Source organism: Lampetra planeri, chromosome 8, assembly GCF_965212315.1.
Source record: "Lampetra planeri chromosome 8, kcLamPlan1.2.h2, whole genome shotgun sequence".
Taxonomy (NCBI): Eukaryota; Metazoa; Chordata; class Hyperoartia; order Petromyzontiformes; family Petromyzontidae; genus Lampetra; species Lampetra planeri.
Window position 1 is genome coordinate 15,668,009 of NC_136114.1, and position 27,270 is coordinate 15,695,278.

A 27,270-nucleotide genomic window follows, 5' to 3' on the forward strand; every position below is an offset into this window, starting at 1 on the left:
CGTGCAACTCCGCCGCAACGAAGGCGATCTGGGCGCGGCATTAGTGATGGCTCGGTGAGGGAGGGTATGGACCCACGAGACGGCCTGAAAATTAATCGCGACTGCCTCAATATTCCACGAGGGCCGCCTGGCAAGTCAGGCGAGGAGACGCATTCCGATTGCCGCCCAGCTCTCCGCCTGCGTCTCGCTCCGCGTCCTCAAGATCGTCGGAGAGCCGCTCCAGAGCGCAGCCGCGAAGCGCCACGCGGCGCCGTACAGATTGCCCAAATGTTTGAGAAGCCTGCCGCAGTGTTTGCGTTGCTCCTCGACTGCCGACGCCTTGTTTAGAGACTAAACTTAGCACCATTCCCGTCGCCGCGACCCCCCTCGGTTGGCTCGGCGGTTCCGAGCGCTGAGCGGGCACCCCTGGGAGACCCGGGTTCAAACCCAGACACCCAGCCGTCTGTGCGCAGACCAGAGGTCACGACAAGGAATTTTTTGATCTAGCTCTTTAATATCTGCTTCCGTCGTCCAGGTGAGCGGCGCTTGGAGTGAACGAGGCCGCGTGTTTGATCGCTGCGCGGGCCGAGAACGGGAGTCTCCGCCGCGCGCCCGGGATGATGGAACCGAAACGGATTAAATAAAAAAAAACTCATTAAAAACCCACGACACATCTTTACACGGTATTTCTATAATTGCACACGGAGTCCAAGGATGAGCATCGCTACTCAGCAAGACTTATAAGTGCCAAAGTGTTCACTTCCAAGTTGGGTCGGGATGTGAAATGAAATCCTGAAAGCATCGCGCCAGCGAGAGAGATGTAATTACCCGGGCCTAACAGAAGCTTTTCAAGGACAAGGATGTGGAGGAGGGAGCGGCGCGAGTTTATTATCACGCGTGGCATGGACGAGCGGGGGTAGCACGTTCGCAGCTCGTTGCAGAGAAATTCGCGGTTCTATTCCAAGCGGCCGCCCTGGTCAAACCCTGCGGGAGGATTTACCATCAAACAACGTTTACGCCGACGCCTGCCCTCGACAGTGAACGTTCAAGATCTCGCGACAAAGAGGGAGCCATTGCGTGCACGGTCAAATAACCATTACGGACCCACACGGTGGTCGAGGGCCCTCATCCAGCAGTGGATTGACAACGAGGACATGGCTCTCCCCGTGAGGAGTGCACGGACTGCGAGCGAATCACCGATCGCGCAGATATTAGCCAATCAAAAAAGGGGGCGTTCCACATGAGGCTTTAGTCACCAATGGGATTACTCGGTCCATGGATCGCTTGCCAATGAATCGACACGGCGATTAACCCTCGATGCATCGATATTCCAGCGTGGCTTGTCGGAACGCCTCTGAGCAGAATCGATAGACTCCTCGAATAGGGTTTCGCAAGACCATAATAACATGGGCAGATCGCTGATCCCTGGTGTCATCGTCCGAGGTCGACGTCCGAATCGCCTCTCCGCGTTGTTGCGCCGCTTTGGGAGCGACTCTGGCACCGCGACCGCGTGCGTGGTCGAGCGTGCACCCTGACACCCCCCCCCGTCTCCATCGATCACCCGTCGCATTGACCATCGTTAACATTCTGCAGTGGTCGGAGTAATAACGATAAATTACATTTGTAAAGTGGCTCATTTCGTTCGTAGACCCCATTGTGTGCCCTGTATGGAAATCAGAAACGAAACAGAACCAGCTGGAGAAACGGCCGGAACTCGGAGCTCATGGCCAGTTTGAAGTGGTGAGTTTTGAAGACGGACTTAAATATATCCGACGACTCCGATTGTCTTCTTATCGCAAAGGCGAAGCGTTCCAAAGCTTGGCAGCTGCGCTGGTGAAAATAAATCCCGATCAGACCAGGAAATGAGCCTTGACCTACGGAGTACTTAGAAGGCGATCCGAGGATATCTGGGACCGCGTTGGACAGTGGCCACGGATCAGTCGCTGGAGATATCGCGGGGATAACGCACCGAGTGCTACCGTGTAGGTCAGAAGCGCAGGGTCGCCTGTCACTCCAGGGCCGTGTCAGTCAAGGGGACGGGGGAGAGGGGGGGTGTTTGACCATACTTCACCGCCGATGGACAGTGCTGGTTGGTGAAGGTGGGGCGAGCGGACAGTGTAATGTTCGCCACTCAAGTGAACGGCGGCTAGAAGTCAAAGTCAAGTCACCGGGTTCCCTGCGTCACCAGTCTCTGGGACGCCGCTCCTGAGTCGCTTGCTGTCGCCGCGTGTCGCTTTGCATGTGCGGCACCGTGGTGCGTCTGGCGCGTGTGCTCTGTGCGAGTGGGGTCCCCTAAGACCCAGGCGTCCCTTGAGCAGTAGACGTCTCCTGCTCTCGGCCGACTCTCAGCCGGTTACAGACACTTCGTGCGGACGTTGACCTGCTGGCTGCACCGAGGCTGGTCGCTCTGGTCGTGTCCACCCCGCGGCGTGACTGTGGACACACCAACTGGTCTCGTCCCAGCACTGCCCCGGCAGTGCACGGTATTGGCTGGTGGTACACGAGGTGGTAGTTCCGCTACTTGCTGGCGCTACAACAGTCTGCGCGGTTGTTTAATAATCTCCGCGCTTGTGCATGCAGCGCTCGTTTGCGTTGGGCCATTAATTTGTTAGAATATTCATTTCTGTTTCTGTTTACTGCGTTCTTTAGTCTTCGTTCAATTCGCGGCTCATTTGCATATTTTAATTGCGGGGTGTGTGATGCCCCCAGCCGCTGGGGGTGGGGTGGGGTGGGTGGGTGGGGTGGGGTGGGATGTTCTCTGCACCCCCCCCCCCTCTTCAGGAACAACTCTGGTGTACGCTGCAGCAGGGGGGCCGGGCGCACCCTCCCCACTGATGGCCACTACGAGTGCCCCCCCCTCCCACGCCTGTTAAGAGGCAGCTCCTCGTGGTAGCTGTGGAATCACCGCAGTTCACGTTGATGAGGCCTTTACACGTTTCTGCTGAGGGCCCTCCAATGGGCTCGCACCACCACTGGTGGGGCCCCTGAGAGACTCTGATAGGTGGAGCCCCTGTGGGTGGAGCTCCTGTAGGTGGAGCCCCTGTGGGTGGAGCTCCTGTAGGTGGAGCTCCTGTGGGTGAAGCCCCTGTAGGTGGAGCCCCTGTCGGTGGAGCTCCTGTAGGTGGAGCCCCTGGGGAGATCGCGAGGGGGCCGGTGGGGTGAGCGGAGGCGACGTCGTTCATTCGACGCGGGGTCCACTCCGTGCCCGACTCCGCGCGTGGTCTGCAGACTCGGAATCGGTGGCAATTATCGAGCAGCTGATGAGCCGCCCCTAACGACGAGGGGTTTGTTGATTTACTAATCGCGGCGGCGCTGAATATTAAATCCTGCCCCCCCTGGAATGAGCAACGCTCCCTTCCAACGGTGCCTTTAAAGCAGACTTAGCCGTCCATCCCATCGTTTAGCTCATTAAAGAAAGGCCAAGTAATGTTTTTGGTGAATTAGCGTCGACCGTAGGTAATCAGCCTGTGACCAAATCCACCCGGGATTTGCCCCCGTCTTGCCAGACCTCCGAAGAGTTGCCCCGGATCTCCAAGCCTGGGTCGCAGCCTATAGCGCCTGCTGCTGCTGCTGCGGAGGCGACATTGTGAGCAGTCGATTGGGCGGCACAGCATAGATCCACTCCTTTCATCACGAGGCACTAAAACCAGCGCGTGGAGAGCGCCCTCATCCAGCAGTGGATTGGCCACGGGGCTGTGCCCGTGCACCGCCACTCGACTCGCTTGGGGCCGCCGCGCGACTTCGGATCTCGCGCACAGCCTCGCCGGCGCCCGTGGCTGCCGGGGGTCCATTGTTTAAGATGTCAATTACGGGCTCGCGCGGGCTGCATCATTCACTCATTTAGCGCGTCAACGATGGACAAAGACGTCTGTCTGCTGCGCAATTCGTCTTGTCAAAGATCGACCACCGCCCCGCCTCCCACAGGCGCCTCGCAGCGACTCGCGACTCGTCTAGCGCACAGCGAAGGGAGCTCCGCTGGAGGCGGCAGGTGTCCGGTGACAGCAGGCGACGCAGGGTGGATTCTCGTTGAGGAACGCGATCGCGTTGGTCACTTTTGTCGGCGATTTAAACAAGTTGGGACCACTCAAGGTAGACGTCATCTCAGCTGCGAACCAACAAGGCGAACGTTTCACTTGGGTCCATGTGCGATGTGCCGGGGTTGGTCTTTCAGATCAAACGCCCATTACTGAATGCATCTCGCGATGTATCGAATGCGCACGCTGACATCACATCAATAATCGCGGATTATTTATTGACAATGTTACACTTGGGGGGGGGAGGGGTCGCGGGAGGTGGTGAGAAACGTCTCAAAGTGGTCTGTGACGTACAAGAGACGTTGGAAGGGGGGAGGCAACTTCCCCGTTGCCCCCCCCCCTGTCTCTCTCCTGGTGGGGCAGACTTGGCGGCCCCGTGCGGCCGCCCGCGTGGGGCCGTCTCCTCGCTAAGAGGGGGGGGGGGGGGGCGGCTTCGCGATTTGGACGCTCGCTTGGGACCGTCTGGCGGACGGAGCGCCGGTCGAGACAAGCGGAGGCGCGCGCTCCTCAAGGCGGATTGACAACGCGAGCGCTGGGACGGCGCTCATCCGGGGAGAAGACGGCGCGTCGTGGCTGCGGGACTCGTGCGGCTACGCTCGTTTTGCAGACAAATGTGACGATGTCTGTCGCTGGCTCTCCGCCCTGACTATGACTCTGATGTATTCCTCTGTACGGCTCTGTATTGAGTTCTACACTTTTCAAACCAGTTTTATTGCGTGCTGTGATTAGATGAAATCCGTCACGTGTGGCTTACTTTAAATAATACTAATTGATCGTATTAACAGAGAATAGCGTGACGACACAAGAGATCGATGCGTGTGTGAGTGGCACTACTTGAGTATATTTGCACAAGACAGCGGAGATTGGAAACAAAAAACTAAATGGTGATGAGGACACCTACGCCCCGAGTGGGGAGCTCGTTCTGGGCTGCTCCCGCGAAGCGGTGCAGGGTGTCAGCAGTGGCCAGTTACAACATCCTGTTGGTGGCACGTGGTCGAATATACATGACGACACAATGTGATCGCAACGCGGTCGGGAGCGGTGGCGCAGTGGTTAGCGCCCTGCACCCGTGAACCCGGAGACCTGCTGAAAGAACCCCACTTCGTTTCTGAGCGCGAGTTCTCTCAAATTGGCCCAGCAACGGTGGCGCTGGACACGAGGAGACGAAGCGAAGGCTTCGGGCCCCAAGCGGCTCAAGGGGGCGCAGCACCATGAACAACAATAGGGGGTGAACCAACACTCATCTGTAACTCAGATGCTTATTAAACATATAAAGCTCGTAATTGCAATCCCCCGGCCAAAAGTAATATTCGTTGTAATAATCCCTTCGCCGTAATGATTCCGCGCACGTGACGCTCCCCAGTGGGCGAGCAGCCACCACCACTGTGGCTCAGGTGCCTTGGCCTGGCACTCCCCACTGAATCCAATCCTGGTAACGAGACCCCCACCCCGCGAGGGATGCTCCGGACCGCTGGGGCCGCCAACCCTGGCGGCCCGTGGGCCCTGCGGCTGGCCCTGGTGACCTCGCGGGCCCCGCTTGCGCGGCCTTGAATGGAGACCCACCGCGCGCTTTGTTTCGCAAATTGAGGTTCGCGCGCGGGGCCCCCGGGTCACGCGCCGCGCCGCCGCTCATCTGTATGCCGGGTGATGTGCGGCTCGCGTCGGGAGGAGGAGGAGGATGCAGAGGAGAGGGGAGAAGAGGAGGGAGAGGAGCAGCGGTGGTTGTTGAACCAAGAGGAGCGCAGGAGAGAATGATGCAGAGGAGAGGGAGGGAGAGGAGGGTGGAGGGGAGAGACGGAATAGAAGATGATGAGTGAGAGGTTGAGGATGTAGAGAGCACGTGGGGACTTGAGCGCAGCTGCTGTCTGTTTGCGTAGGGACAGTGGTGGCTATAACAACACACGATGGGAACGCGTTCACTCATCCCTTTGTGTGTGTGGATAAGAAGCCGAGGTACATGTAAGCCGGGCGTGGTGCTGGCCACCCGCCCCCCCCCTCGTGCCGTGCCGCCTTCACAGTTGCTCGCTGAGAGAACTTGCTCCAGCAGCCGCGTCAAGGCTATAGGGGGGCGGACCGTCGTTATTGTGTGTGGTGCGTATAGTGGGTGGGTGTGTGTTTGCCTGCTGTTGTTTTGTACGTGTACTGTGTGTTCAGTGAGTGTGGTGTATGTGTGTGGGTATCGTGAACAGTCGTGCAGAGTGGTGTGTGAGTGCAGAGTGGGTGGGGGTCTGAGTGCAGAGTGAATGAGGGTAGTGTGAGTGGTGAGTGCAGAGTGAGTGGTGAGAGTGTGGGGGTGAGTGGTGAGTGAGTGGTGAGAGTGTGGGGGTGAGTGGTGAGTGAGTGGTGAGAGTGTGGGGGTGAGTGCAGAGTGAGTGGTGAGAGTGTGGGGGTGAGTGGTGAGTGAGTGTTGAGAGCGTGGGGGTGAGTGGTGAGTGAGTGGTGAGAGTGTGGGGGTGAGTGGTGAGTGAGTGGTGAGAGTGTGGGGGTGAGTGGTGAGTGAGTGGTGAGAGCGTGGGGGTGAGTGGTGAGTGAGTGGTGAGAGTGTGGGGGTGAGTGGTGAGTGAGTGGTGAGAGTGTGGGGGTGAGTGCAGAGTGAGTGGTGAGAGTGTGGGGGTGAGTGGTGAGTGAGTGTTGAGAGCGTGGGGGTGAGTGGTGAGTGAGTGGTGAGAGTGTGGGGGTGAGTGGTGAGTGAGTGGTGAGAGTGTGGGGGTGAGTGCAGAGTGAGTGGTGAGAGTGTGGGGGTGAGTGGTGAGTGAGTGGTGAGAGTGTGGGGGTGAGTGCAGAGTGAGTGGTGAGAGTGTGGGGGTGAGTGGTGAGTGAGTGTTGAGAGCGTGGGGGTGAGTGGTGAGTGAGTGGTGAGAGTGTGGGGGTGAGTGGTGAGTGAGTGGTGAGAGTGTGGGGGTGAGTGGTGAGTGAGTGGTGAGAGCGTGGGGGTGAGTGGTGAGTGAGTGGTGAGAGTGTGGGGGTGAGTGGTGAGTGAGTGGTGAGAGCGTGGGGGTGAGTGGTGAGTGAGTGGTGAGAGTGTGGGCGTGAGTGCTGTGAGTGGAAGTCGCTCTGCGTGGTGGGGCTCGTGCTCTCGCCGTACAGTGCGACCCCCACCACCAGCCCCCCACTGCTCCACTCCCATGGGCACCACCCCCAGCCGCAGCTGTCGCGCGTGTTGTGTGCAGGCGGTGCAACTGCGACAGTCATTGAAGAGGGCGTGTAGCTCACGCGTTGTGTCGCTCGCAGATTCTGCTCGAAGACCCTCTGATTCCACACCTGCATCCCGAATACACCTGCAACAATCACAACGACACCATCACAACAACAATCACAACCCTCCGTCTCCGTAGCGACAAAAAACTGGCCAATCGTGGGGCCCTCTTTAGTGCGAGGCTCGGGGCAAATCTCCCTCCCGTCAGGGCAGGGGTCAGGGTTTAACCCGTGCTAGCTTATAACTGTGTCCGCGTGCCGCTTCAATCCTGTCAACATGTACTGGTTAACCGCGCGTTGGTTTAACCCTGGAGCCCTCAATTACCGAAGGCACCTTCCACGGCACTGTTGACTCGTCTCCAGCTGTGTGCACATTATCATCATCACCAGTGCGCCACCATCATCATTATCACCAGCGCGCCATCACCAGCGCGCCAGCTGCGTGTGCCTGCTGGCTCGGCGTGGCACCACGTGGCACCGCGTGGCACCACGTGGCACCCACAGTTCATTGACACATCAGTGGTTGTCTGAACGCGGAAACTCAATCGCAAGAATTGCCGTCGTCTCAGCGGTGTCAGGTTTTCCCGCAGAGGACCGCGAGGGATATGTGTGTACCTCTTGAGAATGAAGATGAACGTGTTTAGATCGAGTGGATGTCTCTGTGCGGGCCGCTGCTGGCGTCGCGAGCTGTGGACTGGCGCCTGGCGGGCTCGCCAGTTTCCCTGCGTGCGGGTGCAGCGGCGCACAGGCCGCTTAGTTCATCACGGCAATTATAAATTCCCCTTCGGAGATCGGAGCGTGATGCAGACAGAGAGAGAGAGAGACAGGGCCGTGCCGATAGCAAATGTAATCTCAATACGCTCCTCGGTATTAAACACGTGGATTTGGCGATTGTAACCGTCTGCGATTTGGATGAAACTCGCCCGTCACGCGTGGCTCATTCCCACTGACACCTCATTCCGCGCGTTATCCTCAACGCGTTCATTCCACGCAGTATCGTAATGAGAGCGCACTCGACTTTCCCTGTTTGCAAGCACAGTACCCGTTTTTAAAGTAGGAATAATTTTCTGTATCCCGGGATTTTGCAAACGGCATTCATCCGCGAGTGGACGCCGTTCAGTTTTTGGAGCGCATTGACCTGGGGACCCGCCGCTCCGCTTGAGGAGTCGAGCCGTGGCGTGAACTGGGACCACGGTGACTGCTGCTCCTGTCAATGACGATGTCCGACCTTTCTCTAGGAGACCTTCAGTTCAGTCCCTGAAGAAGCCTCCTGCACGTAAACCGAATCGTCGGACGTAGTTCCAAACAACACGCGGCACGACTGGGAGACGCAGCCACATCGAGCTGTGCTCACGAGTGAATGCAATTATGTTGTTGATGTGAATACAATTCTGTTGTTGCTGTGAATGCAATTCTGTTGTTGCTGTGAATGCAATTCTGTTGTTGCTGTGAATGCAATTCTGTTGTTGTGAATGCAATTCTGTTGTTGCTGTGAATGCAATTCTGTTGTTGCTGTGAATGCCATTCTGTTGTTGCTATGAATGCAATTCTGTTGTTGTTGTGAATGCAATTCTGTTGTTACTGTGAATGCAATTCTGTTGTTGCTGTGAATGCTATTCTGTTGTTGCTGCGATGGTAGCACTACCAATGTCGAGGTCCGCTGGCCACAAGATGATCAGAAGTAGCGGTGGTTGCCTTGCTGAGGCCACAGAGGTCTCGTGGCTTCGGGAACCGGAGTGATTGACTCGGTAAATCTGACGCATGTTTTACTTATAATCTGGAGCCAGGGGTCGGGTGATGTCAATAGCGGGGAGGGAGGGGGGGCAAGGGCTTTGAACGTCACAGCCCTCACCTTCGCCGTCCCTTTCGCAGAAGCGAAAAAGACACGGCACTGAGAAGAGAAGCAATGATGATGATGATAACCCCGGCGGTTCTCTCCCCGTGTGTGACGGTGCCGGGGCTCCCAGTCCCCGAACCTCGACCCCCTCCGCCCTCGCGCGGCGGAGCTGTGAAATAACGAGGCGGTTGTGTGGGCCGAGGCCGCTGTGGGGGAGATGGCTCGTGGTGTTTGTGTGGGCGGTGTCCCGCACGTGCTCTCGTTGTTGAGACGTTTCGAGTTCCCTTTTGGCTCCCACAACATCGATGCGTTTGTCGACTCAGATGGTCTCCCTGAGCAGCAGCCACAGCCAGATATCCTGCCTCCCTCTGCCCCTTGCCCATCGCCTCACTTCCTGCTCCCCTGTCTGCTCCTCTCTCGCTGCTCGTGTAATGACGCCCGCCTCTCTCCCTGCCTCCCCTGCCCTTCTTACTTCTGACTCCTTGCCCTCCTTACCCCCCTTCCTCACTGGCCACGACGCTGCCTCCCTGCCTCGGTAGTCAAGGCTGCCTCGGTAGTCAAGGCTGCCTCGGGTGTCCCCCTGCGTGTGGCGTCGCGGGGCGGTGGGCGCAGCGTCTGGCTCTGAGCCGATGGAGCAGGATGAGAAGAAGGGGACGCGCCTCTCCTCTCCCTGCATACCTGAGCGGACGGGGGGCGGGGCCGCGGGATGGGGGAGGGGTGGGGGGGAACAAGGTGCGGCTCAGGAATGCGCGTGACCCCCTGCCGAGCTTTGACTCCGCGCCACTTTCGTTCGCACGCAGCCGGGAAGCAGCGCGGTTTACAGTGTGGTGCGGCGGGCAGCAGGTGGTACGTGGGGCTAGTCAGTTCGCGGTCCACGACTCGTCGCCATCATCATCATCATCAGGAGCTGTCCCTGCACCGCCAGCACCACCAGCAGCCCCGGCAGCCCCGCAGGTCAGTCACCGTCTCGCCCGCTCTTTCGAACGTTCGCCCCGGGGCACAGCGGGTTGGCTTCACCGTTTGTTTAACGCGGGCGGCGGTGTGGGACGAGGGCAGCGAGTGGGGTCCGCGCCGCGAGCTCAGGGGGGGTCAAGCCTTGGCTATTTATAACCGACGGAGCGCCCCGTGCTGGAGGAGCGGTGGCGCAGTGATGAACCCATCGAGCTACGAACCCGGCGACCTTCGTAGTTTGATTCCCGGCCACGCCAAGTGTGAGTGGTGAGCGACACCGGGACTGGAGCTGGACGCACTCCGCGGTCGCCTCGCCCTGAAACGTGTTCCTGGTGCGATCTCAAACTATATCAGTACTGGCTCGACAAAGGTGGCCACACGTGGTTCTGACCACATCACCCGCGTGAGTGTAGAACCTGCCGTGACAGGTGCTCGCTGACACCCAGCGCCCAACAACCTGGATGGATAGAGGGGGTGGGGGAGTCTTCCTTCCCACCCTGTACCAATCCGTACTGACCCAGCGTGCTGAAGTTTGGTGGACAATCCTGACGACAGACACCGCACGTTGCGGTGTATGGATGGGATCTTCGTCCTGTGTGTGCAGGAGGAGTCGTGCCTCGGCAGCTCGCCCCTTCCCCGGGGAGAAGAGCCTCGGGTTGATTCCCGGCCCGAGCGCCTGTGTGTGGATTGTTCTCCCCCCCTTTTCCAAAGGTTTCCTCTGGGTTCTCCGGTTTCCTCCCATAGCTAAACCCCATACAATCTAACCTGTTTGGGCCCTCTTGAAAAGCAGCCTTGAGACTCGGTGAGGCTTGCCTGGATAAACAAGCGTAATAAGTCACGCGGCAGCCGAGATGGAGATAGGTCGAGGTTGAGTGACCTCTGCTGGCCACGGCTGTGTTTGTCGGATAATGCAGAATTCGTGTCGTGAACCCCCTCGGTGAGAGGGCGAGGGGGGGGGTTAACTCAGGAGGCGCGTGAAACCCACAGCCAGCGGGCAGTCAGCCACAGCCGGCGCCAATAATTGTCCAGACTCTCTGGTCCTATGTGGTTTGGATGTTCGTTCCCTCCAGAGTTACTCATAGTGTGTGTCCGTCTCCGCCGCCGCTGTTGTTGTTGAGAGCAGCGTGGGGCGCTGTCGCGAGCACGTGGTACCCACACTGCCTGTGAGGCGTTGTGGAGACCACGTGGTACCCACACTGCCTGTGAGGCGTTGTAGAGACCACGTGGTACCCACACTGCCTGTGAGGCGTTGTAGAGACCACGTGGTACCCACACTGCCCGTGAGGCGTTGTGGAGACCACGTGGTACCCACACTGCCTGTGAGGCGTTGTAGAGACCACGTGGTACCCACACTGCCTGTGAGGCGTTGTAGAGACCACGTGGTACCCACACTGCCCGTGGGGCGTTGTAGAGACCACGTGGTACCCACACTGCCTGTGAGGCGTTGTGGAGACCACGTGGTACCCACACTGCCTGTGAGGCGTTGTAGAGACCACGTGGTACCCACACTGCCCGTGGGGCGTTGTGGAGACCACGTGGTACCCACACTGCCTGTGGGGCGTTGTGGAGACCACGTGGTGACCCACACTGCCCGTGGGGCGTTGTAGAGACCACGCGGTACCCACACTGCCTGTGAGGCGTTGTGGAGACCACGTGGTACCCACATGCCCGTGGGGCGTTGTAGAGACCACGTGGTACCCACACTGCCCGTGAGGCGTTGTGGAGACCACGTGGTACCCACACTGCCCGTGGGGCGTTGTAGAGACCACGCGGTACCCACACTGCCCGTGGGGCATTGTAGAGACCACGTGGTACCCACACTGCCCGTGGGGGGTTGTAGAGACCACGTGGTACCCACACTGCCGTGGGGCGTTGTGGAGACCACGTGGTACCCACACTGCCCGTGGGGGGTTGTAGAGACCACGTGGTAGCCACACTGCCCGTGAGGCGTTGTGGAGACCACGTGGTACCCACACTGCCTGTGAGCCGTTGTAGAGACCACGTGGTACCCACACTGCCTGTGAGGCGTTGTGGAGACCACGTGGTACCCACACTGCCCGTGGGGCGTTGTAGAGACCACGTGGTACCCACACTGCCCGTGGGGCGTTGTGGAGACCACGTGGTACCCACACTGCCCGTGGGGCGTGGTAGAGACCACGTGGTAGCCACACTGCCCGTGGGGCGTTGTAGAGACCACGTGGTACCCACACTGCCTGTGAGCCGTTGTAGAGACCACGTGGTACCCACACTGCCTGTGAGGCGTTGTGGAGACCACGTGGTACCCACACTGCCCGTGGGGCGTTGTAGAGACCACGTGGTACCCACACTGCCCGTGGGGCGTTGTGGAGACCACGTGGTACCCACACTGCCCGTGGGGCGTGGTAGAGACCACGTGGTACCCACACTGCCTGTGAGGCGTTGTAGAGACCACGTGGTACCCACACTGCCCGTGGGGCGTTGCAGAGACCACGTGGTACCCACACTGCCCGTGGGGCGTTGTGGAGACCACGTGGTACCCACACTGCCTATGGGGCGTTGTGGAGACCACGTGGTACCCACACTGCCCGTGGGGCGTTGTAGAGACCACGTGGTACCCACACTGCCCGTGGGGCGTGGTAGAGACCACGTGGTACCCACACTGCCCGTGAGGCGTTGTGGAGACCACGTGGTACCCACACTGCCCGTGGGGCGTTGTGGAGACCACGTGGTACCCACACTGCCCGTGGGGCGCTGCCACGTTGTGACGGTCAGCACTCAGCAGCGCAGTGTTACAAGACGCAGAGTGCAGTTTTGTGGGGAGGTCAACATCGATTGTCCTATGTCTAGACTCACCCCCGCCACATGAGCGTGGAATGTCCATCACTGGCTCAGGGCTGTAAACAGGATTTAGCAGAGCCTCAATGCGCGTTTGAGCAGAACCCCGCATTGGTTGTGTTGACAATTGTAGATTAACCGTAGACTAAAGGCATCCTAACACTGACTGTCGTGGCTAGCGCGCCCCACTCTCACCGGCCTGGCTCTGGACTGTGACGGACAAGGCTCGGGCCGTGAGCCGGGAACCCCCGGCGGGCGCTGCCCGTGGCAGTCGCTGCCCGTAGCAGTCCCCCGGCGGGTGCTGCCCGTAGCTCGGAGAAGCGAACTCGCGGCCTCAAGAGCCGCCGCCGCTGCTGCTGCCTGTCCGGGTGGCGGACAGAGAGGATTGAGGGTTGTCCACGGCGATGGTTTGTGGACGAAGGGGCTCGCGCGCTCGCGGTTACAGCGATCCCCGCACTGATCCCCGCGCGCGGGGTGGGGATGGCGTCTCGCCGGAGTGGGGAGCGCTGCGGGCGGTGCCCATTTGCCTACTCGGGGTAATTGTAACTTGGGGTGAGTGTGACTTGGGGTGAGTGTGACTTGGGGTGAGTGTGACTCGGGGTCATTGTGACTGTCGGGTTTACGCGGCGCGTGTTTTTCTGTTCACGCGGAGAGCTCGACAACTGGCCGTGTCTCTGCTTTCCACGCGTTTCTGTCTCTCTGGGTGTTTGTCTCCCCCGCCCCCCTCCCCCCAAAAAAACCTCCCCGCGGCTCGATCTCCCCGTGTCTCTGCTCACATCTCCCTGTTTCTATGGATATCAGCTCCTCTAGTTTCTGGTGAGATCCCGTGCACGTGTGGCTGTGCACGTGTGGCTGTGCACGTGTGGCTGTGCACGTGTGGCTCTGCACGCCAACTCTGTGCACACAAAGGTGTGAGCGGTGTCTCGTGCTCGGCAGGTGGCAGGGTGACCTAAGAGGTCAGGGGTCACAGGTGTGTGGGCTGGTGATGGCCATGAGCATGGTCCGTGGCAGCAGATTTGACAGCTACTTCCGAGATCCCTGGCAGTGACCTTATTCACACGCTGGGGGGGGGGCAGAACTTTGCCCCATCCTCTGCTCCAGGGACATGTGCATTGCATGGCAGTCAACCCACTTTTTTAAAATTCTCAAACGCTGGGAGTTTTTACCAAATGTAGTGAAAACTCAAACCCGACTCACTACACGTGAGAACCCGATTTAGTGATTGGCAGCTGATACCCGGATTCGAACCCAGGCTCTGAGCGGTGCTGGCTCGTTGACTCCACCGAGCCAGCGGGCTCCTTTTGGGTGGGAATTCTGACAGAAGCCGGCAGCCGCCACGGCGACCCCTCGGTGCGAGTCATCGGCCGTGGAGGCAAACAGCCACGTGGTGCTGTTCCCTGCACCGGCATCCTGCTGCTGCTGCTGCAGCTGCTCTGCTCAATCACGCGAGCCTCGCTCTGGCTTCGTGAGCCACCGGACAACCCGGCGGGGCGGTGGTGGCGACCCCGCGCTTTGGAGGCACGGGTTGGTGGATCCCACAGAGATTTGTGAAACTCCCAAAGCCCACGCGAACCCATCGCGTCTTGCCCTTCCCGTGTCCCATGGGTCTCGCACGCCGCAGGGGAGGGGGGAGGCATGCGATGACTGCGTACGGCATGCATGGCGCGGGCCGAGGTGTTGATAGCGAGAGACGAGGCGCGAGACGGTGCGATTAGAGCAGAGCGGACCGGGAAGGGAAACTGATGATGAGTCGATGATGTGTAGTATGAAGTGGATTAAAGAAAGAGTGGAGAGATCAGGAAGACGATGAGGGGGAAGGGGAGAGAAAGACAGAGCAGCAGCAGCAGGAGAGGCGATGAGGAGTGGGGTCAGAGGAGTGTGTACAGAGTGGGGGGGGGCTGTAATTTGAGCCATGACACCACGTGCTCTCACGACACCACGTGCTCTTCAATGTCCGTTGTGCGGTGAGCGCGGCGCTTCGGTCATTTCCGACAACTTGGCCGGGCACTGACGCCGCGGTAAAATCTCAGTGGCAGACGAAGCCCAAATGCCTCTCCGGCAGCGTCCATGAGCCCCCCCTCCATCCCCTCCGTCTCAGCAGCGACAACGCGGCCGCTTCCGCGTGGGACTTGGCGGATGGCGTTGCATGCGCGCGCGCCATTGAGTGCGTTTGACCCCCGGGTTATTGGCGTTGTAATCTCGGGGGAGACCGCGGGCCGCGCTGTGTTTAGGAGGTCGGGCAATTTAATTTGTTTGCTCCCATCGCTCTTGGGCCGAGCGTAACGGCCAATTTCCAACCCTCCGTCCCCGGGGCCTCGCCTCTGAAAGTCCGCGGCGCACCCCGCCTCGTCCGCACGAGGAGGGCGGCCCGGCGACGAGGCATCGGCAGCACGACCCGTGCCTCTCGCGGTGGGCGCTGTCACCTGCCGCTCACCTCTCCCCACCGCCTACTCGTCGTGACTGTGAACCGATGTTTTTCTCGCGTCTCCTCGTTTCCCCATCTCGTTTGTATCGTTCCTCTTGCTCCGTCTCGCAGTCGTTTCCACCCAACTCCATTTACTTCGGAACGAGAAGCGAGCGATTGCCAATCGCGCACACATTTGGACAAATCGTAAGCGGTCAATCGTCGCGTGCACAAAGCACAACGTGTGCGTAACTATTCTACACGACCACTGAAAGCGTCGCCCGGACGGCCGAGCCGGTCCCGGGCGATCGACGCTGGCTCAGCCGTCCGCCGTGAGCCTTGGCGTGAGGGGGGGCGGCTGGGAGCCTGGGGTCTGGGCGAGACGGAGAGAGCCTCGAGCCGTCTCGTGGTGCCGGGAGCCCCCCACCGGGACCTGGCGGCAGCCGCCACGCAGCTGCCGCCCGCTTCACGGAGCCCGCCCTGCCGGGCCCGGGTCGCCGAGCACGACGCGCAGTCGCCATGGCAACCGAGGGCCTTACATTGTCTGCTTCCCGAGGGATCAAAATATAAAAAATAAAGCAAATTAATTCTCGCTGCGCCATGCTCCCTGGGGCCGAGCGTTGAAGCGTGATTCGCCGGGCCACCGCGGCTCGGCACTGGGCAGCAAGGGGCAGGCCGGGGCAGCGTTCTGATTCGCTTGGCGTTTGAAAAGTAGTGGACAGATCGTCACGTTTGTGCATCGAGTCTGCGAAGTCGACCACACGAGTTGCTTAGTGTACCAGTAACCTTGTTTACTACTATCGCTGCACTTGTGGAACCAGGCAAGTCTCACCGAGTCTCAAGACTCTTTTCAGGAGTTTCCTGCCAAGTTGTCGCAGTCGGGGGCGATGTTGCCGGGCCGCGAGCGGTCGCCGGCTCTCTGACCACCGTTCAGATTTTCCTGCAACCTTTTCGATTCGGCGCAAATGCTCGCGGAATGCGCGACAGGCATCTCGCACGTCAGGGCCGGAGGAGGAACGGCCGTGGGGGAGTCACGTGTCGCTTTTAGGCGCGTGATGAACAACGCCTCCGCGTGCGTAAAAGTGATCGATACCCGCGGCGGTCCTGTCCGCTCCTCCTCACTCCGCCGTTCCCCTTCTCCCCTTCTCACGACGGCGGCGATGCCGAGTAGCGCGGCGGAACGCGACGCGGGCGCTGACGCGCGGCCCGTGGCCCGCACCTCGCAGGCCGCCGCGATGGAGACTAATTAACGAGATGGGCCGGCTGCCCCCTTTGGCTCCGCACGCTCTCTCGGGGCAACGTTCACCGCCGCCGTCTGCGAGTAATTGAATCACGCCCCCCCTCCCCACGCTCTCCTCCACCCCGGAAACTCCCACCGGACTACTCGGCCTATGGAACGGTCTCCATGAGTCCAGCGACCAAGGGGAAGACCTGGGAGCAGATGGTGGGAGGCTGTCAGGGCAGATCTATGCGTTTCTGCACGAGTCTATGGGTCTCCGTGTGAGTGTGTATCTCTGTGTGAGTCTATGTATCTCTGTGTGAGTCTATGGATCTCTGTGTGAGTCTATGTATCTCTGTGTGAGACTATGAATCTCTGTGTGAGACTATGCATCTCTGTGTGAGTATGGGTCGCTTTGAGTAAGACGATGGATCTCTGTGTGAGACTATGGATATCTGTGCGAGTTGCAGCCGTTACGTCCGCAAATTTGCGCGCGTTATAAATCGCATTATTATTATTATGAGTATGGGTCTCTTTGAGTGAGACGATGGATCTCTGTGTGAGTATGGGTCTCTTGGAGTGTAAGAGCAGATCGTGAGAGACTGCCAGGGCAAACATTGGAGATTAGAAAGAGGTTAATAGCTCATCGGATTATTCCAGTATAAATAAAGATTCTGATTCTGTTCGTGGCATGAACAGTTGCAGCCACGATGCCATTTTCATTTTGACCTTGGAACACCCTGCGGAGACTACACGGGGGTTCTGTACCTTTGTCTCCGCTGCGAGCTGCGTCCAAGATTAGACAGAGCCGAGCGTCTCGTCGGATGAGCGTCACGGCGTCGCGACCGCTCCCGCGGGGAGGAGGGGGGGAGCTCTGTGTGCGGCGAGCGGAGTGCCGCCTGTAACCTGTGACCTGCAACCTGTGACCTGTAACCTGTGACCTGTGAACTGTGACCTGTGAACTGTGATTTGGGGCTCCCCCGGCGCGGGTCCCGGCAGTGGCGGCGGCGCCCCCGGGACCCGCTCTAGGGGGACGGTGGCGGTCGCTGGCAGCCGCTGACTTCGTTTGGCGCGGGGAATCTGCACGGCACGCCGAGCGCCGAACACCGAGCTAGACCGACGATGGCCTTTATTCATAACCAGGCGAGAGCCCATTGTGAAGGAGCGGTGGCTAGCGAACTGTGCCATGGATCTGCGTTGACGTGAACTCCACCCCACGTATCATTGCGCCTGGAGTTCTCGATTAGGAGAGGTGGAAATGTCTCCACTTAAACAAATGCAAGACGAGCAACGTTGGCGCAGCCCTTAAGAGCACCGAGTTAATGAGTCTGGTGACCTGAGTTCGATTCCTGGCCGATTTATACATCAACCATTCCTGGACCACGTCGTTTTCCTGAAGAGCCGCGTTATGGTTTGACAGCTGGAAAATGTGTAGCGAGCTGACTCAGCTGTGTAACCTAGGCTTCATGTGAAGAGGGTCTTCTCGTGAGTCTAGGTTTCCCTGTGAGTACCGATCTCCCAATGAATCCAGTCCAGGTCTCCCCGTGTCTCCACGTGAGTGCAGGCATCCACGTGAGTCCATGCAGGTCTCCCTGTGACTCCGAATCTCCGAGTGAATCCAGTCCGGTTCTCTCTGTGGAGTCTCTCCTGTGTCCTTGGCTGGGCCCCCCCACCGTCCCCGTGTCCTCGTCGCTGATTGTCGCTGGGAGCGCGGCGTTCACGGCTTTTTTCCGCAATTCTAGAAATCGCTGAATTGTCGTCGGCACCGTGGCGGCTGCTCCCTGTGAACCGTGTCATTTTTTCTTTTACGTTTCATAAAAGCGGCAGAAAAGGCGAGTGCTGCGTTCACCATAAATGTCACCTTGGCGTGGCGTCCCCACACGCACACAGACGCGCGTGTGTGTGCGCGTGTGTGTGCGCGCGCGTGTGTGCGCGTGCGCGTGTGTGCGGGACTGCGTCTACGAGTGTGAGTCCGGGGGGAGCGGCGGCGCAGTGGTTAGCACACGGCGCTATGAACCCAACCAAGATCCAAATTCGATTCTCGCTCACGACCAACATCGGTGATGAAAATTTGAACTGGTTCTGGGCATCCCCTAGGTAAACTCAGCCTTAAATGAGTAATCGGTGCAGTGTGTATAAAACATCGGCAATGAAGAAACAAAGGTGGCCGGGCCTCGTTCTGCCCACACCACTCATGTGTGCCGTACCGACCGTCAGTAGGCGCTACCCGTGTGGACTACACGAGGGATGTTTGCCTGTGTGTATGCCATCACGAACAGCCTCTACCACCTCCCTCTGCATACCGCCACGCTGCCCTCATTGGCACCGCGCCAGTGACGAGGGCCCTGGTGCTAGGAGTGACCTCCCCCCCCCACCTGGGCAATGCCGCCCCCACGTCATAGCCCGGCGTCTGGGCCCGTGCCGCCGTTGTGCCATTAACAAGAAACTGAGCCCCCGTAATGAATCACCCAGCATCACTGGAGAAGATAATACAAGGAGAGTAAATATTCAAACGTGTTCGTAAACAAATGGACTTGACACACAACACGTACAATATAGAGCAATAGTTCCACTGCTGGATGAAGTTTATCCTGAGGTCATCACCACCTCTCATGGTGATGATCTCCACCCGGAACCTGCCCACGAGTTTATCTCATCACTCCGTCTCCTCACTGGACGTGCTCTGGGACGCGTTCCAGTCCTTGGCTGCCACTCCCATCGTTCTGCTTGACCACCGGACATCGTCCCTTCTAGCCGTGCCATGTCATGCCCAAGCCCGAAATGAAGATTCAGATTTTAACTGCGTCACAGCTATAACGAATTTATAGCTGAACACCCGCAACTCTCGCTCTCACCTGGCGACCGAGGAAACCTCGCTCCCTCGCTCTCACCTGGCGAGCGAGAGACAAGAGGGAGCCTCGCTCTCTCGCTCTCACCTGGCGAGCGAGAGACAAGAGGGAGCCTCGCTCTATCGCTCTCACCTGGCGAGCGAGAGACAAGAGGGAGCCTCACTCTCTCGCTCTCACCTGGCGAGCGAGAGACAAGAGGGAGCCTCACTCTCTCGCTCTCACCTGGCGAGCGAGGGAGCCTCGCTCCCACAGAACAGACGCGGCTTTCTCCGATGCGTCGCTTCCCATGGATCCGTGCGGCGATGGCGACATTTGTTTTTCATTGTTCAGCGGCTTTGCTGCTGCTGCTGTTGTTGTTGTGTGCGAGTTGTTAACAACTGTTTGTCGCTGCACACGGCGGCCGCGGACGGCCCCGCAAATGATTTATGCTTCGTCCTTCACGTGCTCGCTGGTGCAGTAATCGCGTTTTAATGAGCGCGACAGCAGCTTCAGCCAAACCTGTGTCCCCCCCCCCTCCCGCTCGCTCGGAAGAGAGAGGGGAGCTTTGTAAACAGCGAGAGATGTGATGATGTTTGTGATTTGCGCGGTAGCGGTACGCACGCGCGAGAGCCATCATTAAACCGTCTCTGCGCCCAATTTGGTTAAATTCCTGCTCTGGGAATGACAAATCGGTTTGGCAGTCGTGCGACGGACACTTCGCTCATTTGTGGAGTGGGTGGGGGGAGTTGCTGGGCCCATGTTGTGTGGGGTTCAGAGGTCACTTGAAGAAGGTATCTCAGAGGTAGCTGTGTGATATCTGCTTCCGCGGGCCATTCTCTAACAGCGTGGAGGTTCGTGCACTGCTCTGTGTGATTTCCGAAGGGATTCTCCATCTCATTATGACGTCGGTGAAATATGAAAATTTTTACAAAAAAGATTGTCGAATAAAAGAAACTAAACAAAAAGACAATGAAAGGAAGATGGTAAAAAAATGTCTGTGATGTTGGGGCTGCACTCTAAGCTCCAAGTTCAGGGTTCAATTACTGATCAGGGCGAGGAAAGACACGGGCTTACTAGATCTCACCATCTTTGTCCACTATCGCTTCTGTCTGCCCAGCAGTTGAAGAGCGACACTCCAGCACATCGAGTTGATTGGTCGAATCGCAAGTGGTGGGGTGAAGTGTGGATACATCCACCCACGCATGTCTGGCCAGCGCAGATTATTAAAGAAAAAATATTCCGTCTAAGCAGAGCGCCTATCCCTCGAGCTCGCCTGCGGAGAGGCCACCCTTGCCCTTTGACCTTTTGTGAAAATCGATGACAGCATGGGGGGGAGGGGGGTTACTCGACGTGGCTTGTCTGCGGTAAGAGGATCGCGCTGTCTCTGCCGCTGCTGCGCCGCACGCACGGGGAGGACGATGTGCGTGCACGCGCGCGTGTGTGTGCGTGCGCGCGCGCGTGTGTGTGCGTGCGCGCGTGTGTGCGTGCGCGCGTGTGTGTGCGTGCGTGCGCGCGCGCGTGTGCGTGCGTGCGCGCGCGCGTGTGCGTGCGTGCGCGCGCGCGTGTGCGTGCGTGCGCGTGTGTGTGCGTGCGCGCGCGCGCGTGTGTGCGTGCGCGCGCGCGCGTGTGTGCGTGCGCGCGCGCGCGTGTGTGCGTGCGCGCGCGCGCGCGCGCGTGTGTGTGTGTGCGTTTATACATTCGTGTGTCCGTTGGGAGTAGTGGCACAGTGGGTAGCGCACTGCGCAATGAAACCCACTCACAGCCAACATCGGTAGAAGAATATCTGACCCGGTCCTGGTCCTCCTCTAGGTCGACTTTGTCATAAAAGAGCACCTGGCGCACCGTGTAAACATCGTAATTGGGGAGCTAAATACAACGGAGCGTGGTGCTGGCCACCCAGCCCCTCGTGTGGGGTGAGTCAGCCTTAATCACTGCTCGCTGTATGACACTCGTCCTAACAGTTTGGTGTGGATATCCAGGGGGGTGGAGTCTTTGTGTTGCGCGTTGTGCGAATTTCTTTTGCGACCCCTGCGTGCCGCACGTCCGTTAGCGAGAGAGCAATCCTCGTGTGGTGCCGCTCAAGGCGTGGGCTGTCCACCGCGGGGTGGACACGCCGCCGCTCTTGACGCGGCAACACGGAGCGCGCGACGCCGCCTCTCGACGCGGCGATGCCGTGGCGCCTACGACCAAACCACCTGCAGCGTGGCCCGTCTCCTGCAAGCTAAGCGGGCCTGAGCCTGGGTAGTGCTTGGATGGACGACCGTGCGCTCCTCCCGTGGATGTGCCACTTGGAGGCCAACAGAGGGCGGTGCGGCAAAAATCCATTCTCGTGCCAACCCAGCATGGTGAAATATGGTGAAATATGGTGAAAGAACCCGCACGACCCACAGTGCAGCAGCGGAGTGGCGCGGGGGCCGCCGTGTGCGTGGCGATGGCTCCGCACTGGCCCTGCACCACGCGGCGAAGGACGCGTGCAGAAAAAGAGTGTTTCCGATTTATATGCAAGCCGTATGCAAATGTTACCTTGGGGCTAATGTAGCAGATGACACAGAACAAACGAGACGGAGGACGGGCGTTGCAGACGAGACGGAACAAAAGAGGCCAACGGGACGAATGATCGGGCGGCTCCGACTAAACAAAACAAACAGAGTCGCGTCCTCAATTCCATCGTGACCCCGAGCTGTAAGCGCCGAGTGCGAGGGCTCGGGTGGGGAATTGATTCTCCCCGGGCCCAGCGATCCCGCGCGGTGTCGTGGTGCGCACACCCGCACCTTCAAATCCACAGGTCGCCGGTTGGATTCCATCTCGCGGAGCCAGCGGTGGAAATTCCCCATTCCTATGGTGGGGCAAGTGTAACCATAGAACGTCCACTGTTGATTTCCCCACATGTTGGAACGTATTTTGTCGACCCCCGGAGGGACGACGGGCCGAGTCAACGCCAAACCAGGATTTTTACTTGCAACCTTCCAATCGCTCGCTCGAGCCCAGAGCCACGAGGTCGGATCCGCGTAGAGGGTAACCTCGGGGCTCTCCTTGGTGGCAGGGCTGCACCTTTACCGCTTCCCCTTCATGTTTGGGTAAAGCGTGGGAGGGCCGCGCCCAGACTGATCCGGGGTGAGGAGCGTAACTCAACGTCCGCCGGGACGAGCCGGGGAGGGAAGGGGGAGGAGGGGGGGGTCACTTATGAGTGGGCGCTCCTCACCACCCGCTTCATTCCGGGAGGTCAGACTGTCCCCCTTGAATCACCTTCCCCGCCGGCTCCGTGCACCCACGTGACCGCAAGTAGCGGTGTAGCCTGGAGTGCGAGACCCCCTCACCCCCCGAGAGACAAAGGCAGCGGTGGCTTTTACTGTACTGATGACTACTCGCTTGGATGAGACCGCTATTACACGGTTGTCTCATTTCCCTCCTTACGCTGCTGCCTCAAACGTCGCAGCCACGGCTTTTCACTCTTTGGGTTGGTGGTCTAGACAAGGCCGAGCGCAGCGATGCCACGTGGCGTGCGAGGCGTGATGGGCGGGCAGAGTCGCCGCTCTCGGCGGTGCCTGGAGACCCCTCGTGCGCGGTGTGCCCCGCGCCTCCTACGGTCAGCTGCCGACCTCTCGCGAAGTTGACCCCCAATCACTCAGAAATGAACACGATTTTGACTTGAGAACCGAAATACAAAATCCGTCTTTATTTGGTTTCGGATGCGTCGTACTGGCTCCACGCCGATTAGTGATCGTCAGCACCTCGCTGCCGGCTGCTGCTGCTGCTGCTGCTGCCGGCTGCTGCTGCTGCTGCTGCTGCTCGGGCTGCTGCTGCTGCTGCTGCTGCTGTTGCTGCTGCTGCTGCCGGCTGCTGCTGCTGCTGTTGCTGCTGCTCGGGCTGCTGCTGCTGCTGCTGCTGCTGCTGCTCGGCTGCTGCTACTGCTGCTGCTGCTGCCGGCTGCTGCTGCTGCTGCCGGCTGCTGCTGCTGCTGCTGCTGCTGCTGCTGCTGCTGCTGCTGCTGCTGCTGCTCGGGCTGCTGCTGCTGCTGCTGCTGCTCGGGCTGCTGCTGCTGCTGCTGCTGCTGCTGCTGCTGCTGCTCGGGCTGCTGCTGCTGCTGCTCGGGCTGCTGCTGCTGCTGCTGCTGCTGCTGCTGCTCGGGCTGCTGCTGCTGCTGCTGCTGCTGCTGCTGCTGCTGCTGCTGCTGCTGCTGCTGCTGCTGCTGCTCCGGCTGCTGCTGCTGCTGCTGCTGCTGCTGCTGCTGCTGCTGCTGCTGCTGCTGCTGCTGCTGCTGCTGCTGCTGCTCGGGCTGCTGCTGCTGCTGCTGCTCGGGCTGCACTCGTCGACTCGGCGTCGAGTGACAGGCGCAGCGTCGATTCCGCGATTGACGGTCGATCGCCTCGCTCACGATGCACGCGTCAAATCGTGCGTCTGAGAATCTATTATTTACAATGAATGCAATGACGTGGCAATGCTTTGGTAATTATATGGTAAATTATATGCTCATGTAACATTCACTTTAACAGAGCGAAGTGCTCTACAAGCGACCCGGTAACAACGAGACAATGTAATTGATTCTTGATTGGATGGCAGCCCTGAATCATGGCAATTGAATAAGCTGGCTTAAGGGATGAAGGGGGGAGGGTGGGGTGGTGTTGAATAATTAATACTGCAGGCGTATGCACCTAAACACACACACAGTGTACGTTACAGTTCCCAGAAATCACCACGCCGCAAATTACTCGGTTGAGATGGACACAGTAATTGTCGCCCCCTGCCACAATAACCTGGCAGGACCCTCTTCAAAAATAGCCATGAGACTGCGCGAATCTTTCCTAAGTAAAACAAGCGGAATAGCTGTTACAATAATCACAGCGGCGTGACCCCCCACCCAGAGTAGCGATTGTTTAGGGGGTCACGACCCCTGGCGAGGTCGGCGGTGAACGACCGCGGGGCCTCGTGCACCGCGGGTTCCGTTCGCTCGTTCGTTCTCACGCCGGCCCTGGCAGAGGGAAGGAACCGATGGCGCCCGCAGGCCCCCACGTCCAGCCACACCCCCCTCCGTGCAAAACTCCACGAGTGGAAGCGACTGTCGCAGCAGCAGAGCCTCGGAGGTGACGGCGCCGCGACTGGGCTGCCGCGCCTGGAACTGAATTCACCTCCCGGGATTAAATTAGCGGCGACAGCAGCAGGGAGCAGTGGTGCGAGGTGGCGGGGGGGGGGGGAGCAGGGTGAAGAGGATAGAGGGGGGTGGGTCGGAGAGGAGGGGGTGGATGAAGGTGGAGGAGGGGGTGGAGTACGCGCAGAGTGAGTGCGGCCACCAGACGTGCCCCCCCCCACCCTAGTCACGAGTCAACACGTGCCCCCCCCCCATCGTCACAAGTAAAATTGTATGCAAATGATATGCTAATATTTGTATGGAGTCGGTACGTGTCCTGGCTGTCCCAGGATCCTCTCTTGTTGAGGAGGTAGCTTTTACCATGTATTCTTAGGGCATTAAAGATCTCGGATGTTGTCAGTGGCAAAGATAATAGTGGCAAAGAGAAAGAACAGTGGTCGACCTCTCGCGTCCATGAGTGTACAGGGGGCTCCCCCTCGTCTGGTGTGGTGGGTTATTGTGACTGTCGCCATGACGTGCCCAGTGTTGTGTAATATCGGAGGAGGCCACGCGGACTGGGTGCGTGAACTCCCATTGTCTAATTCGTGCCGCTGCCGCCACCCGTAGTCCCTTATCCCTCCGGGGTGTCACGACGCCGCCGCCCGCAGCCCCGCGTCGTCTCGGACGGAGCGGCGAGCGGAGCGAGGGGGCGCCCCCAGCAGGTCGCCTCGCTCTGTCGGGCGAGGGGCGGGAGGCCGTGGGGGGTGGCGGGCTGCGTGGGGGTCGTGAGTTACGCGCCCCCAGGGGCCGTAAACATCGCAGTCCCGCACGCGTCAGGGGCGGCGCCGCGTAATTTACGCGACAATTACAAACGATAATTTAGCCGTTCATAACCCACACCTCTGCCGCTTGGGGTATTGGTGCAGCTCCCTAGTTTTGCCATTAGCTTGTAATTTATCGCACGCCGGGATGGGTGAGCCGCCGGTGTCCGCGGTCGTGGCGGCGCTGAGACGAGAGGGCGGTGGTCGTGGTGCGGGTGGTCCGAAATTGGGCGGGCCCGCCCCGTGAGTTCAGGCGAGAGTGCGTGATGGACGACTTGCCCGGGGCCCGGGGCTCCCGTAGCCCTCCCGCCCGCCCGCCCGCTCGCCCCACAGGGGAAAACCGCCGATCCCGTGCGGGGGCGCGGCGTGCGCTGTGGATAAGGCCCCGCGCCCTCGCCGCACCCGCCGGTCGCCGTGCTCAATCTACCCCGGCCGGCGTGCGACCCGCTCGGTGAAGCATCAGGAACGAGCAGCGGGCGCGGTGCAGCGGGCGCGGTGCAGCGGCGCGGAGAAGCGACGGTGCGTTTATTTCCACTGCGAGACGGGGTCGCTCCACGAGGGGAGCACGTGGATTGCGTGTACATTGGGTCTTCACTGCGTAATATTAAACGTATCAAAAATAAAATTGCAGCACCACCATTCTTGCGGAGAGGAGCAGCAAAGCAGCAACCCCCCCCCCCCCCTGCACCCCATTCCCAGATGTGCCCCCAAGTGGGCGTCTACAGCAACAACCAGCGTCGTTTGCAATCATCGTGAGCCACGGTCAATCCACTGCTGGATGAAGGCCTCCCCGCATCATTGCCATTCCCCACCGTACCGTGATGCCGCATGCTGCGGAAAATGAGCCGATGCTGGGTTCCCGCTCAGCAGGAGATGATGGGGCGATGTGGCGATGATCGGTGGGGCGATGGTGCGATGTGGCGATGATCGGTGGGGCGATATGGCGATGATCGGTGTGGCGATCATCGGCGGGGCGATGGGGCGGTGTGACGATGGGGCGATGGGGGCTTCTGGTGTGCCGAGTCGGCACGGCGTCCATTGTTGCTGACAACTGTTGTGCACCATTAGGAGGGTTTGTGCACGATCAGAACAAAGTGTGCTCAATTTTGTTGAACTTAATCAGTTGTGAACATTGTTCGTTAATTCGGTTTTCTTTAAATGTACTTATTCTAATTGAATGGTTCTAAGTAATTTGCTAATCGAGTTGTTTCTCTCTCCTTCAGGGCCGCGGTCGCCGATGCAGATTTAATGACGCGACCGTCGGATGGCAGAACATCGCTGTGAACACCACCGCTCCCATCGCTCGCACGGTGGCTCCATCTCCATCACCTGACTCCCATCGCCACCGGCACGCCGCCGCAGCCACCTCGCCTGACTGCCGCACTGTAACGGCGACTCCGCAGGAATCGGCCAACTGCCGTCGTCGCTGGCATCACCGTGACGCCGGAGTGTCGACGTTGTTCGGCCGAAAAACATGAAGACAAACTCGGCACACATCACCTGAGCACGACGGATCAAATCGGCCCAATCGGCCTGGGTCACTCTCTCAACTCCACACTCACCTCTCGCTCACCTCGACATTCGCCACCATCCCCACTGCCTCCCTCGCTCAAGCTCACGCGTACCCAGGAGAAGTGAACGGCACCGTCCACCACCTCCCCGACATCATCGCGACCGCTCGCACCCCTTCACGACCGCCTTCGCTCACTCGCGCTCGGTCTTCCTCAGCATCGCTCACCCCCCCCGCCCGTTCCCCACGCTCGCGTCCGGCGCGGAGATGGAGCCGAGCAGCGCGCCACACGGGCCCCGGGGCCCGATCTGATCCACGCGTCTCCACAGCCCGGCCTGCTCGCCACCCCCACCATGCTGGGCCTGTGCCGCCGGCGGGCCCGCATCCTGCTCGCCACGGCAACGCTCCTCTTCGTGCCCATGGTCACGTGGCTCTACCTCTTCACAGGCAGCTTCGAAGGTTTGTGAGGAGGAGGAGGCCCCCCTCCCTCTCCTTCCTTGCTCCCTTCACCACCGCACCTTTCCTATACTTTGCACTCGTTTTGGATGTTTGTGTTGTTGTAACGTTCTCATCTGACCCTCCTGGACATCTTTGAGAAAGAGCTTTATAGCTC

General features: G+C 59.4%; 1 long non-coding RNA gene across 1 annotated transcript in view; it reads left to right on the top strand.

Moving 5' to 3' along the window:
- Positions 1–27,235, top strand: part of LOC144720415 (uncharacterized) — a 108,307-nt gene extending 81,072 nt beyond the window's left edge. The window contains exon 4 of the long non-coding RNA XR_013585757.1: positions 26,371–27,235. This is a non-coding gene — a long non-coding RNA (uncharacterized LOC144720415). The remainder of the gene's footprint in view (positions 1–26,370) is intronic.
- The last annotated feature ends 35 nt before the right edge of the window (positions 27,236–27,270 follow it).